Below are 18,164 nucleotides of genomic sequence, written 5' to 3' on the forward strand. Positions count from 1 at the left end.
CAACGGCATGCCACGGGCACCCACCGACGCACGTCGCCCCGGAGCTTCGCACGGCGGAGTACGTCTTCGTCCGCCACGATGCCCACCGGACACCACTGCGGCCCCCGTACGACGGGCCTTTCCGCGTGCTGGAGACCGGGGCGAAGCACTTCACCCTGGACATCGGCGGTACTCCTGACCGCGTTTCGGTAGACCGCCTCAAGCCGGCCCACCTCGACGTGGACCATCCACCGCCAGTGGCCCGACCCCCACGTCGGGGCCGCCCCCCTGCGGACGGACCCCCGGCACCACCCAGCCCCGCCGCCACGCCGCCCCCCGGTCCTGCACCCATCCCAGGGGCAGCCAGGGGCATCCCACCTGGCATCCCTGCACCCCGGACGCCGCCGATCGCCAGGGGGCGCTTCGGCCGGGTCATTCGTCTGCCCCGCAAACTGGCCCTCCAGGTGCGCGGGAATTCTGGGGGGGCGCGTGTGGCGGACACAAAAGCCCACTGGCGTGGTGACATCATTCCGCGCACCAAGTGGGCGGTGGCCACGCCCGAGGGGTAGGCGTGGCCTCCTGATATACACCGGCGCGCAGCCCGGAGCGCGCCAGTGTTACAGTGAGCTCCTGAAATAAAGACGCTTATAAGTTACCGCTTGTCCGCTTCCTCCTTGCTCGCAAGCAGCGCGCGTAACGCCGCGCTTTACTTGTATATTAAAAATCTTTTTTCTGCTGCTCCACACCTATTCCTTTCATTTAATAGAACATCCTTCATTATCTGAAAAACATCTCAACCAGATCACCTAGGTGACATTATAATTTAATATGCTTTTATGAATACCGGAAAGGTTATATAATAAAACAATTGTTTGGCCTCTTCATTGCACACATACTTCTATTGTTCTCAAACTGTGCTTCGAAAGCTATTCGAGCACCTTTTATCAGAAGTCTCGCGATATTTGCGATGTGCCAATTAATATAGTTATTGCTGGCGGAGCCGGAGGTATCGCGAGAGTTGGCGCGTCACCCCGTTTTGGTCACGAATGGCGGCGTATTGCGAGTGAGTTTAACCCCCGTTCAGCCTTTTCGGGATTCCACTTAGTACTTTGGCTTTTTGTCATCATTTGCGGTTTTGCTGGGGTGTCAGTTGTAGCATCCTAAAACCATCGAGCGCTTTTGTCGCACGGTTTGTCTGTGGCAGTCCACGCCGCCTTTTTCCTCATGAACTTGAATGATCGTTTTTGTTTTGATTCGTTGCATTATTATGACCGCGAGCGGGAACGATACGCAGCACATTTACTGCTCCATTCTCGTAAACATTAAACCTACCGTGAGGCATTGCATGGGGTGCAATATCCAATGTGGTGTCAATTAAGCGCTGTGGTAAAAATATCTTATTTTGTTTGAAAATATGGATTTCGTTGTATTACCTTTTTATTTGTTAAACGAGTGCACTAATTATACATATACCAATTCGGTACCAGCGAGGTGTTTTCAAATAAGTGCAAATTCCTCCATGCTGTTTACCTGGTCCAGGTAAGATCGAATGATTATACTGGGATTCGTGCAGCACAGGCATGATGGGCCGAATGGTCGGTCACCCAGCACAGGCATGATGGGCCGAATGGTCACCCAGCACAGGCATGATGGGCCGAATGGTCACCCAGCACAGGCATGATGGGCCGAATGGTCGGTCACCCAGCATAGGCATGATGGGCCGAATGGTCGGTCACCCAGCATAGGCATGATGGGCCGAATGGTCGGTCACCCCACACAGGCATGATGGGCCGAATGGTCACCCAGCACAGGCATGATTGGCGGAATGGTCACCCAGCACAGGCATGATTGGCAGAATGGTCACCCAGCACAGGCATGATGGGCCGAATGGTCGGTCACCCAACATAGGCATGATGGGCCGAATGGTCGGTCACCCAGCACAGGCATCATTGGCCGAATGGTCACCCAGCACAGGCATGATGGGCCGAATTGTCGGTCACCCAGCATAGGCATGATGGGCCGAATGGTCGGTCACCCAGCACAGGCATGATTGGTGGAATGGTCACCCAGCACAGGCATGATTGGTGGAATGGTCACCCAGCACAGGCATGATGGGCCGAATGGTCACCCAGCACAGGCATGATGGGCCGAATGGTCACCCAGCACAGGCATGATTGGTGGAATGGTCACCCAGCACAGGCATGATGGGCCGAATGGTTACCTCCAGCACAGGCATGATGGGCCGAATGGTCACCTAGAGCACAGGCATGATTGGCCGAATGGTCACCCAGCACAGGCATGATTGGCCGAATGGTCACCCAGCACAGGCATGATGGGCCAAATGGTCACCCAGCACAGGTATGATGGGCTGAATGATCACCTCCAGCACAGGCATGATGGGCCGAATGGTCACCTCCAGCACAGGCATGATGGGCCGAATGGTCACCTCCAGCAAAGGCATGATGGGCCGAATGGTCACCTCCAGCGCAGGCATGATTGGCCGAATGGTCACCTCCAGCGCAGGCATGATTGGCCGAATGGTCACCTCCAGCGCAGGCATGGTTGGCCAAATGGTCACCTCCAGCGCAGGGAAGATGGGCCGAATGGTCACCTCCAGCGCAGGCATGATTGGCCGAATGGTCACCTCCAGCGCAGGCATGATTGGCCGAATGGTCACCTCCAGCGCAGGCATGATTGGCCGAATGGTCACCTCCAGCGCAGGCATGGTTGGCCAAATGGTCACCTCCAGCGCAGGGAAGATGGGCCAAATGGTCATCCTCAGCACAGGCATGATGGGCCGAATGGCCATGAATAAATGGATTTAATTTTGAATTGAACCTGTGATGTGAATCATTTGCTGATGTGGTTCCCACTGTAGATTGGGCATAAATTTGTGATTTGTTCAGTGTGTGGCAGTTGAAGGGGTGGATAAGTTTAAATGGTAATTAGATAGGTACCTGGATGAATTGGGGGTACCTGGATGAATTGGGGATAGTGTGGTATGGGAATTTTGGCAGGACTTTAGCCTGTGTGGATGGCTGATACTGTGGTTGGTGCAGTGCAGCAAATGCAGGTGGGACAAATGGCTACCTCCTGTGCCAAAGATGTGTTTGTTGTGTATTGGTTCTTATGTCCATATTGTGGGTTTAAGAAGGTGGAACGGAGTCCTCCCAGGTCTCAAAGTATCCACTTCCGTTTTGGTAATGGGAGTCATGCATGATTCATGGCCCAAGCTGTGAAGTTTTGTTCTCAGTTTTGTTCTCAGGGCTCGTTTCAGGATTATCACCGAGCCCCAGACTTCTTCCAACAAGTTTGTTTGTATTGATATTCGCACTGAGGTTCCTTTTTAGCATTCCCATTGTTCCAATTATCACCGGTACAATTTCAGCTTTCTTCAGATTCCAGGATCTTATCATTTCACTTTTTTAGTCTTCGTATTTGATCATTTTCTTGATTTCTGCGACATTTAGGCCAAAGTCACTGGGAAATGACACCTCGATTAGCAATGGCGGTTTTTTTTTTTGGACCTCAGTATTATATGCGGTCGCAATACTTTGCTTTCTATGTTTACATTTGATAGGTTACTTAGGTCATACGTGAGCGTCACTTCTTTGTTCTCACTTATTGTTTTTGGTTCATGTTTCCGTGAGTTTGTCTGGGACTGGGATGTTGAAGTTTTTGCAGATGTGCCAGTGAACTTTTTTTTTTTTTTTGTATACAGAGTCGAGGCTCGTGAAAGAGCTAACATTTATCAAACAAACAAATCGAACAAACAAGCAAACAAAGTATATAAAAAGGGGAGCGGTCGACAAGATGGGGAGAGAAGGGGAGGAAGCACACAAACACAACATTTGAGAGCAGGGACATCGGGAGATGTGTGGGAGGGAGAGGGCCTGGGGGGAGGCAGGATAGGCATAAAACGCAAGGACACCAAGGACTTCCAGGAAAGAAGTCAAAAGTCACCTCAAAAAAGTGGATTTGGGGTGAAATTAGCGGGGGTAGAAAAGATCAAGGTTTTGGATGGGGGAAGATAAGAGATGGTGGTGAACAGCTGTTTTAAAGACCTGGAGGGAGGAGTGGGATTGAAGAGAGTGAGGGAGTTTGTTCCAGAGGTGGGAGAAAAGGGGAATGAACGAGTGAAGGTGAGCAGAGAGTCTTGATTTTGGCAGTTTAACCATAAGAGAATTGCTCTGCAAACCCTGTTGTGCCTTTGTGTGTACAGCTGTTCTGACATGGGTTTTTTTGCATCCCCATAGGAGGTGACTCATGCTTCCTGTTTCTACCTTGCAGGACCTGCAATTGTCCGATGGACTCAGTCCTGCCATCTTCTAAAAGCCATTCGTGTAGTGCCCTTGGTCTTGGGTGTTAATAATGATTCCTTGTCCATCCCAGTTGAGCTGAAAATTATTATTAGCCATCCCAGTGATCCTTCTTTGTCATATACCCAATCTGTCTACCTTTTTTTTTTTAGGCATTATGTTTTCGGGTTGTCTGTCTGGCTCTCCATCTGTCCGTCCATGATAGGTTTTCGTTGCAGCGATAACTTAAGAATGACTGAAGGGATCTAAATCAATCTCGGTGCTAGTATGTAGAGCGATGTAAAGATGGACTGATTAGATTTTGCGGTCAAAGGTCAGAGGTCAGAGGTCAGAGGTACCATTAACTAACTTACTGAGCTAACTTGTGAACCAGTGTTGGGATGTTGACCAAACTTGGTATAAGTATATATTATGAGGCAAAGATGAACTGATTTTCTTTCGGTGTCAAAGGCCAGACGTTATGTCAAGTAAATTGTGATACTTGACAACAGGTGATGGGATTTAAATCAAACTTGGTACAAGTATGTATAATCTATATAATAATACGCTTGTTCGTGTGTCTGTAACAATCCTTCCCACTGATTGGTTGGATGACTGCCCTGACTCCACCCACAATCGGAACTTTTGCGTATTTAAGATGCTTCACGAAGAATATCATTTATTAACACAATTAGGCAACTCTTACGCACTTAAAAAATTACATGGACAGACAAACGACCGACCGTAATGAACCATGACTTGTCGGACATCCACTTCCTGTTTTGATCACATTTTCTGTGAAGAGTTAATGGCGTTGAGTTAAATATTCCACCATTTCAATGAGGCAATTAATAAATATATAATTGTCATATAACAATTTGCCCTTTTGCTTTGAAGAACGGGAATAAAGGGCGAGAGTGGTGTTATGTCTGGTTGAGGAGTTTGAGTGGTGAGGGGCCTTCAACACAGATTTCACTTTTACAGCCGCCATGTTGGTGCTCCCTGCTATGTGAAGCCAAAGACTCCTTGGAGCTGTCATTCACAATCGCCGTGTGGTCCCTGTACATATTCCCCTCATTGTAAAACTACACAAGCAACAGTTAAAAGCATTTTGAGCGGATAGGTGTCAGGGGCGCTTGTGTAGATTAGCCTCAGCGATCGAGACAGCGGTCTGTTAACTTATGCACCGCCCAAATAGCTGTGTAGCAATCTGTCAAGTGGAGATGTTTCAAATGTTGTTTGAAATTTGTCCGAGGTCATTATTTACTTTTGACGATGTGTGTGTGTGTGTGTGTGTGTGTGTGTGTGTGTGTGTGTGTGTGTGTGTGTGTGTGTGTATATGCATCGGGAAGGAGGTAATTGTTTTCGGGTCGTTTATTGTCACATATCCTTTCCGCATATCTCGCAGGATTGTGAGTTGGGCAGTGGACCATGATGAGTGGGTAGGGGGTTTGAAGGCCACACGCGTGGAGGGAATTTTACATTCTCTCAAACAGGGCTTAAACCCATATCATAAAAGGTCTTTGTTTGAGGTCATTATTTAATTTTGACAGTGTGTATACATGCATCAGGAAGGTCATTGGTTTTGTGTCGTTTATTGGCACATATCTTTTCCACAGATCTCGTGGGATTGTGAGTTAGACAGGCGACTGTGACTGCCCATGACGTGCACATGGTCACATATCTTTTCCGCATATATCTTGCAAGATTGTGAGTTGGACAGGCGACAATGAGGGGCAATTGCCAGATCATGGTCACATATAATTTCCACATATCTCTCGGGATTGTGAGTTGGACAAACGGTCATGACGGGCCATGGCTTGTGCATGAACGCTTGACTTTTCCCGCATATTTCATGGGATTGTGAGTTGGACAGGTGACCATGACGGGCCATGACCTGTACACGGTCACATATCTTTTCCACATACACTACTCACAATAAGTTAGGGATATTGGCAGGTTCTTCGGTGTGGTTGATTTTGTGTATTAATTATGTTGAAAAAAGTTGTTGGTCCTAATTCTCTGGTTATTAATAAGTGTGAAAAAACACAGCATTCTTGATTTCAATACCCCAACCCTAACCCCCATAACAAAAAACTCAGTCCCACAATATCCCTAACTTATTGTGAGTAGTGTATATATCTTGCGGGATCACGAGTTGGACAGCCGACCATGACGGGCCATGACCGAATGGTCACTTATCTTTTCCGCATATCTCACGTGGGATTGTGAGTTGGACAGGTGACCGTGACGGGCCATGATCTGCTCATGGTCACGGATATTTTTCCGTATATCTTGCGGGATTGTGAGTTGGACAGGTGACCATGAGGGGCAATTGCCAGATCATGGTCACATATATTTTCCACATATCTCTCGGGATTGTGAGTTGGACAGGTGACCATGATGGGTGGGGAGGTAGTTTGAAGGCTTGGAGTGGGGAGAGGATTGATGCCTTGTGGTCAAGAGAGGGTAGGTGAGGACTTCGTTTTGGCAGGTGGAGGTTGAGGACTTGGGGTTTGTGTGTAGGGTGCGGGGGGAGTTGAAGGCTTGGTCACATTTTGCATTCCGTGGCAATTCCACGGGTCCCTGCTGGTGATGTAACAATGTTGACGAAGGCGTATCCATCGATGTCACGACGTCGAAGTGTGCAGTTCTTGTTCCTGTTTAAAACGGTTTCTAAATGCCGTATTATAATACTTTATTATTATTATTATTATTATTATTATTATTATTGTTATTATTATCATTATTATTGTTATTATTTTCCAGTTTTACAACTATCCTGTATGTGGAGATACTGCGTGCTTGTTGTCCCCCGTCGCTCAGTGGAGCGAAAGGGGGACTATGGCTTTCCCCTCCGTCCGTGTGTCCGTCCATCCGTGCGTGCGTGTGGGCGTGCGTGCGTGCATGCGTAAGCGAAGGACCGCATTCGAATTTGGTGTGTGGGTGCAACCTACGTCAAAATCCAAGATGGCCGCCGCCATGTATGTCTGATGCCATGTATGTCTGAACCTTGTAACCTGCATATCTTTAAAAATAAGCGAAGTACCAACTTCTAATCTGGTGTGTGGGTGTATCTAGGGCTCTAGGCATAAGGAAGAACGCTATTGAAAATTGGGTCGCCACGTCAAAATCCAAGATGGCCGCCACCATATATATGTCTGAACCTTGTGAGCGAAATATCTCGAAAAATAAGCGAAGTACCAACTTCTAATCTGGTGTGTGGGTGTATCTAGGCACACGGAAGAACGCTGTTTAAAATTGGGTCGCCACGTCAAAATCCAAGATGGCCACCGCCATGTACGTCTGAATCTTGTGAGATGAATATCTTGAAAGATAAGCAAAGTACCAACTTCTAATTTGGTGTGTGGGTGTATCTCGCCATAAGGAAGAACGCTATTGAAAATTGGGTCGCCACATCAAAATCCAAGATGGCCACCACCATATATATGTGTGAAACTTGTGAGCGAAATATCTCGAACAATAAGCGAAGTACCAACGTCTAATCTGGTGTGTGGGTGTATCTATTGGGTCGCCACGTCAAAATCCAAAATGGCCGCCGCGATGTATGTCCGAACCTTGAGATGAATATCTTGAAAAATAAGCGAAGTACCAACTTCTAATCTGGTATGTGGGTGTATCTCGGCATAAGGAAGAACGCTATTGAAAATTGGGTCGCCACGTCAAAATCCAAGATGGCCGCCACCATATATATGTCTGAACCTTGTGAGCGAAATATCTCGAAAAATAAGCGAAGTACCAACTTCTAATCTGGTGTGTGGGTGTATCTAGGCACACGGAAGAACGCTGTTTAAAATTGGGTCGCCACGTCAAAATCCAAGATGGCCACCGCCATGTACGTCTGAATCTTGAGATGAATATCTTGAAAGATAAGCGAAGTACCAACTTCTAATTTGGTGTGTGGGTGTATCTCGGCATAAGGAAGACTGCTATTGTAAAGTGGGTCGCCACGTCAAAATCCAGGACGGCCGCCACCATCATATATATGTCTGAACCTTGTGAGCGAAATATCTTGAAAAATTAGCGAGTACCTTCTGGTGTGTGGGTGTATCTAGGGCTCTAGGCATAAGGAAGAACGCTATTGAAAATGGGGTCGCCACGTCAAAATCCAAGATGGCCGCCTCCATGTATGTCTGACCCTTGTGAGTGAAATATCATATCATAGCATGTTTTCTGCGTGTTCCACTTTGTCAACTCGCATCACTTCCCTGACGGGGGACCTAGGCGTAACGCTTGTTAGTCTGGTATTAGAGTATTAGATAGAGTCTGGTTAGTCTGGACAGAGGCAGACACCGTAATGTAAGAGGGTTGGGTTAATGGGGGTAGCGAATATTTGTAGGTGTAATATTTGACTTGTAAGGAATTGCATCGAAAAGCTGTTGATTAAACGACATGTCGTAAAACTTTTTGCGGTTCCATGCGATACAAACCTTTGATCAGTCTAGCGTCTGCAGTGGTTTGTTTCTCCAAACTGTGTAGTACATTTCGATATTATGTGAACTGTGTAGTACTGTTACCTCCCCCCCCCCACTCCCCAAAGTGTGTACGTGACTTGTGAAATAGGATTGATGCCAGAATATTTAATTAAACTTTTGTATAAGGTTGTTTAAAGTTGTTTTGCATTTTTCAAAAGAGTTTATATTTTTAATAATCATACTTGCTTTAAATGTGCAGGTTTAGCTTCGGTATTCCATTTGTACTCTTGCTCTTGTTTAATTCTCACCTTTTTATTCTTTGCTTCAATGTTTCAGGAGCCTCAGCCATGTTTTGTTAAAAAAAAATTATTACCTCCGCTGCTGAAGGTGGACTAAGGTGGACGGAGGTTGTTTTCACCCCTGTCTGTCTGTGTTTGGTTTGTCACTTGCAAAAATCGAAGATTTTTCAAGTATATTGGTTGGTCTTGTGCGTTATTTAATACTTGGCAATTTTTTTTTTTTCCACGCATGTTGATCACTCCGGTGTGTGTGTGTGTGTGTGTGTGTGTGTGTGTGTGTGTGTGTGTGTGTGTGTGTGTGTCTGTGTGTGTCTGTGTGTGTCTGTGTGTGTCTGTGTGTGTCTGTGTGTCTGTCCGCTCACTTATATTTGCCTACGGGTCACAATTTTAAACCGATCTTCACAAAACTTCACCAAATGGTAGAGTTCGTTGTCCGACAAAATCCTATATGTATTTGAGGTCAAAAGCTCAACATCGGCCAAAGGTCAATCACTTTTTTCGAATTTCTAAAATCCTCAATTTTCATCCGATTGACTTGAAATTTGAAGAGGATTTACATATCGGCAAACGGAATTCAACCACCAACTACTTTTGAGATAAGCATAGGCCGAAGGTCAACAACAATATCAAATTTCTAAAATCCTCAATTTTGGAGACCAAATACTATTGTCAACTTCAACTTATTTTTCGAGAAAATTGTGAGTTATTTGAAAAAAGTGCAAGGGTGCCAATATTTTTGGCCATGACTGTACAGAGATAGGCCAGTGTGTTACAGGAAGTAATTTCCCCCAAGGTCAATGGCAGTGTTTGTCTGACATCAAGTCCTGTGTTGTGCGCTTTGTATGCGTACGACTGTATACAAATGATATGAGACAGCTGCTCCACAAAGCTTAAAAACCATGGGCTTACAATGCATTCCCTTACAACACCGTTGCAACAACTATCGGAGAAGCCTCTTCCCAGTGGTTGTACCCCCCCAATGCAAGTCGGGGGCTAAATCTTCCCTCATTCTTCCCTGCTGTCCGGATTCCTCAGGGCAGCGCGGTCATAGTCGGTGTCGATTGGTCCCCATGGACCGGCCCTTTCCTTGTTGTCTGTCCCTGTCTGTCTTTTTCTATCTCTCTCTGCTCTGTCTCTCTGTCTGTCTCTCTTGGTGACAGCTCGGTGCCGATCCTTAAAAGAGCCTTCGGAACAAAACTTTGAGAATAAGAAAACTTCACAAACTGCTCCATGAATAATGATGCCTTACTGAAATGGAGGTGGATACTTCGAGACCTGGGAGGACTCAGTTTCCACCTTCTGAAACTCGCAAATGGAGATAACAACCAAAGACGCATGTCTTATTTTAGTAAAAGATGTTCAAAAACCTGAAGCTTCATCTGTAATTTTTGTTATCTATCATTTGTTATTATTATTATAATTATAATTATTATATTATTTGTTATTTTGTTATCTAGCTTATCTATTGTAGGATAATTATCGTTTGTTTGAGGCTGGGCATTAGTTGTAATAAATTGATTTTCCTCTCTCTGATTGTTGTGAAATGATCTTGCGAAAAGTGCATTTCTATCCTCTAGCATTTCCCACCATTGTCTGTCAAAGCACAAAGCCATGGTGGTGTTGTAGATGTCATCATTTCATGACATTAATGTTGTGTATTTGGATCATTTTGATTGGCCCCTGCCAGGAGAATTAATTCACAATTGTATCTTTGTCATACTTCGGGCCGTGAGACTGTCTGCTATTTAAAGTTGTTGAATTGGCACCTTTTTGTCCATCTGCTTTTGTTGGATGCAGGCGATTGGTTGTAAGACGGCGTTCATGATAAATATGGGTTGTGTCGGTTAAAGGATGATAGCATCATTTGTGGCAGTTGAAGTGTCCTTGCGGAATTGGAGAGGACTATTTCCTGCAGTGGTTTATACGAGGTGTAAGGAAGGATTGTGATTGATAGGAATAAACGGCAATTATAGACCAGACTAGAGTAGATATGCCCCACTCGTTCAATGAGCCAACAACGTTCTGTTGTGTACAGCCATTGAAAAAAGATTACTCGATCCCACATTTTGGATTCTAGTTTTGACTGTTTTCTTATTTTTCTGTTAATTCTGCCTATGAAAAAAAAACGCATCACTACTTTCAATAATTTTTAATGAGGAAGTTTCCACATTCATAAATTTGGTGGCTCGGAATGTTTAGAAAGAGCATTGCACTAAAGCCTATGGAAGCCGGTATAAGGTTATTGCAGCAGTTTGTGACTTTGAAGATTTAAGTTTGACTCAAACTGTGAGTGTAATTGTTGCGTACTAACGAGAAAGAGTTTTCTTTTTGTCGAGGGACTGCTGCATTGTGTTGCCGTGTAGGACCAGTGGGTGGTGGTTATTGCAGGCTATTGGGTATACAAAACCTCCTGTGAAAATGCAATCAAATTGCCAAGTCCTATTACTGCCTCGGCTTGGCGAGTGTTCGCACCTCAGCTGCCACGAAAGCTTTTAATATGCACCGCGTGGAGCCGATATATTAGCAGCAATGATTGTAGGCCGCATGTCCGCCACAGTCTCTGCAGCAGATTAATAGAGGCTGTTGTGTGCTTGGGGCCTCATATTAAGTGCAGTCTTTTCTGGGGCATGTCTTGCTGCTTTTATTTGGATATACTGTAGTTTCAGAAGATGTGAACACATACTATATAGATGTCTATAGGTTTTACAGCATTTGAGAAACTATAGTTTACGGCCATTTGTGAGCAAGCACATGGTACTCACCATATTTGGTTTATCATCCAAGTAACTTGGACTTAGGAAGTGACTTGGAAAATCTTGTTCCCTAACTTGGATTTGTATATGTTTTTTTGATGTACCCTGTTGGAACTCTGTCATATCCACCTCTTTCCCCCCACTCCCTCGCTGGTAATTAACTACAGGTATTCACATCATGTGCTTGGACCAATATGAAATATGTTGAGTATATGAAAGCGACCATCATTCACAAAACTGTTAAATCGCTCACTCAGGTTTATTAGGTTATGACGAGAAATAAAGAACATCTTGGCTAATGTGACACTACGCACCTGAGAAGGTAATCTTTGGCAGAGTTCTGCTCTGACATCCCACCCACATTTGCAAAGATATTGCAATGTTGTCATCGTAATCAAGGGATTACATATTGACCAAAAACCTTGCATTGTATTGTTGAAGTGCCCTCACGTACAGAACAAAGTATTAGCGCATTAAGCAATGCAGCCTCGAGTTATACGACTCTTATCCATACATTTGTGCATGGGAACTGACCACTGGCAGGATTCAAACTAAATTTAAACATCATTTTATAATTTGTGGTACTAGTGAGAAACAACATCTTGTGAATGAAACACACATTGATGAGCAAAGCAGTGTGAGCAAAGCAGATGAGCAATGCAATTGCAAAGCAATTGATGAGCAAAAGCAATTGAGCAAAGCAGATGAGCAAAGCAATGCCCCACTATCAAGGAGGCCCTTGTTTTTTTTATACTGCTTGAGATAAACACATGCTCGTACATTCACATACCTTTCGGGGTCGTTCAATCATTCTTCAAAACATTAAAGTCTAAAGCAAAAGACGATCATAGTTCTTGGGTTCCGTTATGTGCTTTGAGTTAACCTACCTTGCCTTCCCATTATAAAACATATCACAGTGCACAATGTAAAAAGCTCTATCGTTACCTTCATCAAGCCAACTAATCTTGGCAAGCCCAGCTATGTTCATGTCGGCAATCATCATCATCATCATTATCATCATTATCATCATCACCATCATCATCACCGCGAGGGGAATCGGCCATTTTGTCCGGCATCTCCTTATTTCTGTTTTCATCATCGGGTGGTGAGGGTTGAACAATGTAATTAGCATTTAATCCAGAACTTTCTTCTTGCATGGAACTGAAAAACATGTTCCAACTCCACCCCACTTTCAGTGTGGGATGTGGCATTATCCATGGTAAGTTGCCCCCATGTCAGGTCGATAACACGCGTAAGCGACCTTAGCAAGTTTTTAACTGAAGAAAAAGGTCGGAGCAGAACAAACCAAAAATTACAACGAAAGTTCATACAACACCATACTCAGTGCAGTCTTTGAGACCAAAAAATATATATAACGAGAGCAAAAATATAATACAAGAACGTGGGTGGGGTCTGCGAGCGGCAAATTTGATTGGTCGTGATTATGTAAAATGCCGTAATATTTTGCCCAAATACTGCTAAACGGAAGGGTTTTGAAAGTAGTCAGGTTCACTATGTTTTTTCGTTCAAAATCATGGTAGATTAGCAAACCTATACATTTTTGGAAACGTTATTACATGGAAAATCTGAAAATCAATGTTTACATTTGCCAATTCCGACCAATTCGATTCGACCAATTCGACCAATCGACCAATTCCATTCGACCAATTCGACCAATCGCTTCAATCGACCATTTGACCATTCGACCAATTCGATTTGCCAATCAATTTGACCGACCTTTGCTTGTGTGGAACGGACTGTGAAAACGATGCGGACTATATTGTCGGATACGACACACAGGACAGTGATGACGAACTCTAAATGGCATATTCTGTAATCGTGTATGTTTGATGCCATTGACTGCCTGTGTAGATGTGAAGTTATACTGACTGCATGTGTATATATGATTTTGCTGACTGCCTGTGTATGTTTGGTGATATGAATTATTGTGACACATTTTGATGTTATTAACTGCCTGTACAAAATGATAACATGTATTTGATTATGCAACTTATCGCGAATATAAAGACAGTATTTTGCAATTCAAAACCTTCGATTCGTGTCTTACCATTCCCCATAGCACTAATTTGATACTTTCATTGGATTCCTTGTCCCTGAAAATATAGGTTTAGTATATTTCAAAAAGTTTTTAGGGTAATTAGAGGCAGAAATAGAACAAAAGATGTATTTTACAGTGGCCATTTTGAAAATCCAAAATGGCCGCCATACAGGTATCTCTCCAAATGTAAACATTGATTTTTAGTTTCCTTATGCTATAACCTTTCCAAAAATGTATAGGTTTGCTAATCTACTATGATTTTGAACGAAATATAATTTATTGACATAGTGAACCTGACTAAAGTGGCAAAAAGGGGATTTGTGTTCGACGGTGTCCAAGTTCATAATAAATTTTTTTTTTTTTTTTTTTTTTTTTTTTTTGGATACAGAATCGAGGCTCGTGAAAGAGCTAACATTTATTTCACAAACAAATCAAACAGACAAACAAAATATATAAAAAGAGGGAGCGGAAGACAAGATGGGGAGAGAAGGGGAAGCACACAAACACAACATTTGAGAGCAGGGAGATGTGTGGGAGGGAGAGGGCTTGGGGGAGGAGGCGTGGGAAGGAGGGGGGGGGGGGGGTGGGGGTGGGAGAAGTATAAAACGCAAGGACACCAAGGACTTCCAAGACAAGTTGGTATTTCAAAAAGTGGATTTGGGGTGAAATTAGCGGAGGTAGAAAAGATCAAGGTTTTGGATGGGGGAAGATAAGAGATGGGGGTGAACAGCTGTTTTAAAGACTTGGAGGGTGGAGTGGGATTGAAGAGTGAGGGAGTTTGTTCCAGAGGCGGGAGAAAAGAGGAATGAAGGAGTGAAGGTGAGCAGAGAGTCTTGATTTTGGCAGTTTAATCAGAAGAGGGTTGCAGGCAGATCTTGTGTGACCTGTAGGAATATTTGGGGGACAGAGTCCAGAGAGAGCTGGGGGGGGGGGGGGGGGCAAGGCCAGAGAGCAGTCGGTAGAAGACGGAAAGACCACCAACCTGCCTGCGGTGAGTGAGTGAAAGGCCCTTGGAGTTAGCTTCATCGCGGGAGATTCCAATGATTCTGAAAGCTTTGGTTTCAACAGCGTGAAGACGAGCTCGGTGTGAGGCAGGAGCACCAGCCCAGAGGGGAGAGCAGTATTCCATTGAGCTGCGGATGAAAGCCTTGTATGTGGTGAGGAGCTCAGGTGTGCCAAGGAAGGACTTCGCACGACAGAGGATGCCCAGTCGGCGACTGGCTTTGGAGGCCAGATTTGAAATGTGGTTTTCCCAGGAAAGATCATGGCAGATAGTGAGACCCAAAAGCTTGAGTGACAGAACTTCTTGGAGAGGATTATTCAGAAAGTGGATGGGAGGGTTGTCCAGTCTGTCTTTTCGGAGAGACATCGTAAGAGTGTGAGATTTGTCAGGATTGAAAGACATGTTCCACTTGTTTGCCCAGTCTGTGATTTTGTCCAGGTCTGCAGAGAGTGAGGAGGCTGCAGACTGCCGATCTGAGGGATGAGGAATGGAACGACAGAGAGTAGAGTCATCAGCAAAGAGATAGAGAGGATTTTCAAGAGAGTCAGAGAGATCATTGATGAAGACCAGAAAAAGCACAGGGCCCAGAACACTGCTTTGGGGAACTCCAGCCTGAACAGGCAGAGGAGATGAGAGAAACCCATTCAGGGCCACACGTTGACTACGACTAGAGAGGAAGTCGCCAGCCATGCGTGGAGATTTCCATGGATACCAAAGGAGGAGAGTTTGGTGAGCAGAGCGGGGTGCCAGACCATATCGAAGGCACGTGATGTGTCGAGGAAGACCTCTAATTTCCTGTTTGGCATTGAGGACCTCCATCCATTGTTGAGAAAGCAGAAGCAGCATGTCCAGAGTAGAGTGACCAGGTCTGAAACCAAATTGATGATCAGAGATCAAGCCATTGGAGAAGAGGAAAGATTTCATATCCGAAGCAATGATGGATTCCATGACTTTGCTGATAATTGGGAGAAAGCTGATTGGTCTGTAGTTGCTAGGATCTGTTTTTGCACCTTTTTTGTGCAAAGCGGTGATGTTGGCTGATTTCCAAGCAGATGGCAGATGACCTTGAGCAAAAGAGAGGGTGAAGAGAACAGAGAGAGGGAGTGAAAGAGCGGAAGAACAGGATTTTAGGACCCGTGAGCTGATGCCGTCAGGTCCAGTTGCAGAATCAGAGTCGAGGGTTGACAGAAACTTTTCCACCTTATCAGGAGGAAAGGACACAGAGTCCAGGAGCAGCTGTGTACGACTGCGTACGGTGGGTACAGAGAGGGATGGGTTTGGGGCACAAGATTTAGAGGCAAACACAGAGTTGAGGTACCCACACCCAGCCAACTGGCATGGTGACAATTGAAATCACCACATATGAGGAAGAGAGAGTTGGGATGGGTAGATAGAAGTTGGTCCATATTATCAGACAGCGAGATGTAGATGGAGTCATCACTGTTTGGTGGAAGGTACAACACACATATGAACAAAAGGTAGGAGCGAAGGGGAAGCCGTAGCCAAAGGTATTCCTGGGGGTGAGATAGAGAGGGGGCAGTGCAGGGCGAGTGAGGAAGAGAGTTTTTTTATAATGATAGCAACCCCACCTCCAGGACGAGGCTCAGGTCTATCATACCGGAGGAGGGAGTAACCTGGGAGAGATACCAAGGAATCAGAGACATCATGAAGGAGGAAAGTTTCTGTTAAGCAGATCAAGTCTGGTTTGCCAGAAGCAACCTGTATGGAGAGATCAGTAAGGTTTGAGCGAAGGCCCCGGATGTTTGAGGTCCATACCGTTAATGAAGAGGACAGGGGGAGCATCGGATACAGAAATGCGGGGGGTGGGGGGGGGTAGGGTAAGACATGGAAGAGGAGGAAGTGGTAGGGAGAGCTGTTGAAGGTGTGTCATAGATTTCAGAATAGCTTGGAGAAAGGGAAGAATGGGGCGGACAAAAGGTTTGATGGTGATTGGGTGAGGCACAGTGAGGTGTTATTTGAGGAGGGGGAAGAGCGAGGCAGAAGGTTGGGGGAGATGAAGGTGAAAGTTGAAAGGGGGAAGAAGCGGGGTGGACGCTTTGAGGAGGAGGGGTGAGAGTGGAGTCTAGGAGGGGAGGAGCGAGGGAGAGTCTCGGAAGGGAGGGGTGTGGGGGGAGTTTAGGAGGGAAGGGGCAAGGGGGGAGATTTGAAAGGGATGGGTGATGGGGAAGATTTGGAGGGGAGGGGCAAGGGGGTAGATTTGGAGGGGAGGGGTGATGGGGAAGTTTTGGAGAGGAGGGGTGATGGGGAACTTTTGGAGGGAACGGGTGATGGGGAAGATTTGGAGGGGGTCAAGGGGGAAGATTTGAAAGGGATGGGTGATGGGTGAGATTTGGAGGGGAGGGGCAAGTGGGTAGATTTGGAGGGGAGGGGCAAGGGGGTAGATTTGGATGGGAGGGGTGATGGGGAAGTTTTGGAGGGGAGGGGTGATGGGGAAGTTTTGGAGGGAAGGGGTGATGGGGAAGATTTGGAGGGGAGGGGTGAGATTGGATTTTGAAAAGTGTACGATTAATGGGAAACGAACATTTATTGCAAAATGAGTTTCTTGTGACCTTCGAATCAAAAATACGTTTGAGGACGCTGAAGGAGGGGTGGAGTGCAGGAAAGTTTCGGGAATGTAGAAAAGAGGAACTGTAAGAGATGGAATTTTTTTTTGGAATGAATAGATTTGGTGAGCAAGTCGAAAGCATCCTTTTGTAGAAGAAGAAGAAAAAGGTGTTATAATATACGACAGAATACAGTTCTTCAGGGGAAAGTTTAAACATTTTTAAATTGAGCAGTGAAAACTATCTGGGGAAATGGAAAATGGAAATGGGGGTGAAACACATGATCGAAGAACGAACGAACAAATAAGAACAACGAATAAGCGAATAAGTACAGAGAAGGAAAAAAAAATTTTTTTTTTTGAATTGAGATTTTAAACAAGGAAGTATGGGGTGAAAGACTGGGGAAAAAACAGAGAACGAAAGTAATTGCAGCGCAATCGACGGACCGCTGAGAGAAAAACAAAGCCTCAAGGTCGGACACGGTGGCCTACTAGGCCAAATTTGAAATAAAATAGAGATTTTAAGGGTCGTATACCAGTTGTACCTACTAGGCCAAATTTGAAATAAAATAGAGATTTTAAGGGTCGTATACCAGTCGTACTGCTGTTAATGCAGTGTATTATACACCACCTTTTATTAACATGTGAAATTTGTTCTTTGTGCCTGTTTGTATCCTTTATGACATCCTTAAATCAGGTTGGAAGTGGTAGGGAGAGCAACCAATTCCTGGTTGGAATGATTTTTCAATTCTGTTTTACTGCCAGACAGGCAGA

At 45.2% G+C, this 18,164-nt stretch overlaps 1 protein-coding gene across 1 annotated transcript in view; it reads left to right on the plus strand.

Annotated features, from left to right (window-relative positions):
• The first annotated feature begins 1,009 nt into the window (after positions 1-1,009).
• LOC137429019 (polyhomeotic-like protein 2) overlaps positions 1,010-18,164 on the plus strand; it is a 359,347-nt gene continuing 342,192 nt past the window's right edge. Inside the window, exon 1 of the mRNA XM_078780934.1 lies at positions 1,010-1,042. The gene's annotated coding sequence lies outside the window, so the exon portion shown is untranslated. The remainder of the gene's footprint in view (positions 1,043-18,164) is intronic.

Source organism: Myxine glutinosa, chromosome 6 (assembly GCF_964187855.1).
Source record: "Myxine glutinosa chromosome 6, kmMyxGlut1.1, whole genome shotgun sequence".
Lineage (NCBI taxonomy): Eukaryota > Metazoa > Chordata > Myxini > Myxiniformes > Myxinidae > Myxine > Myxine glutinosa.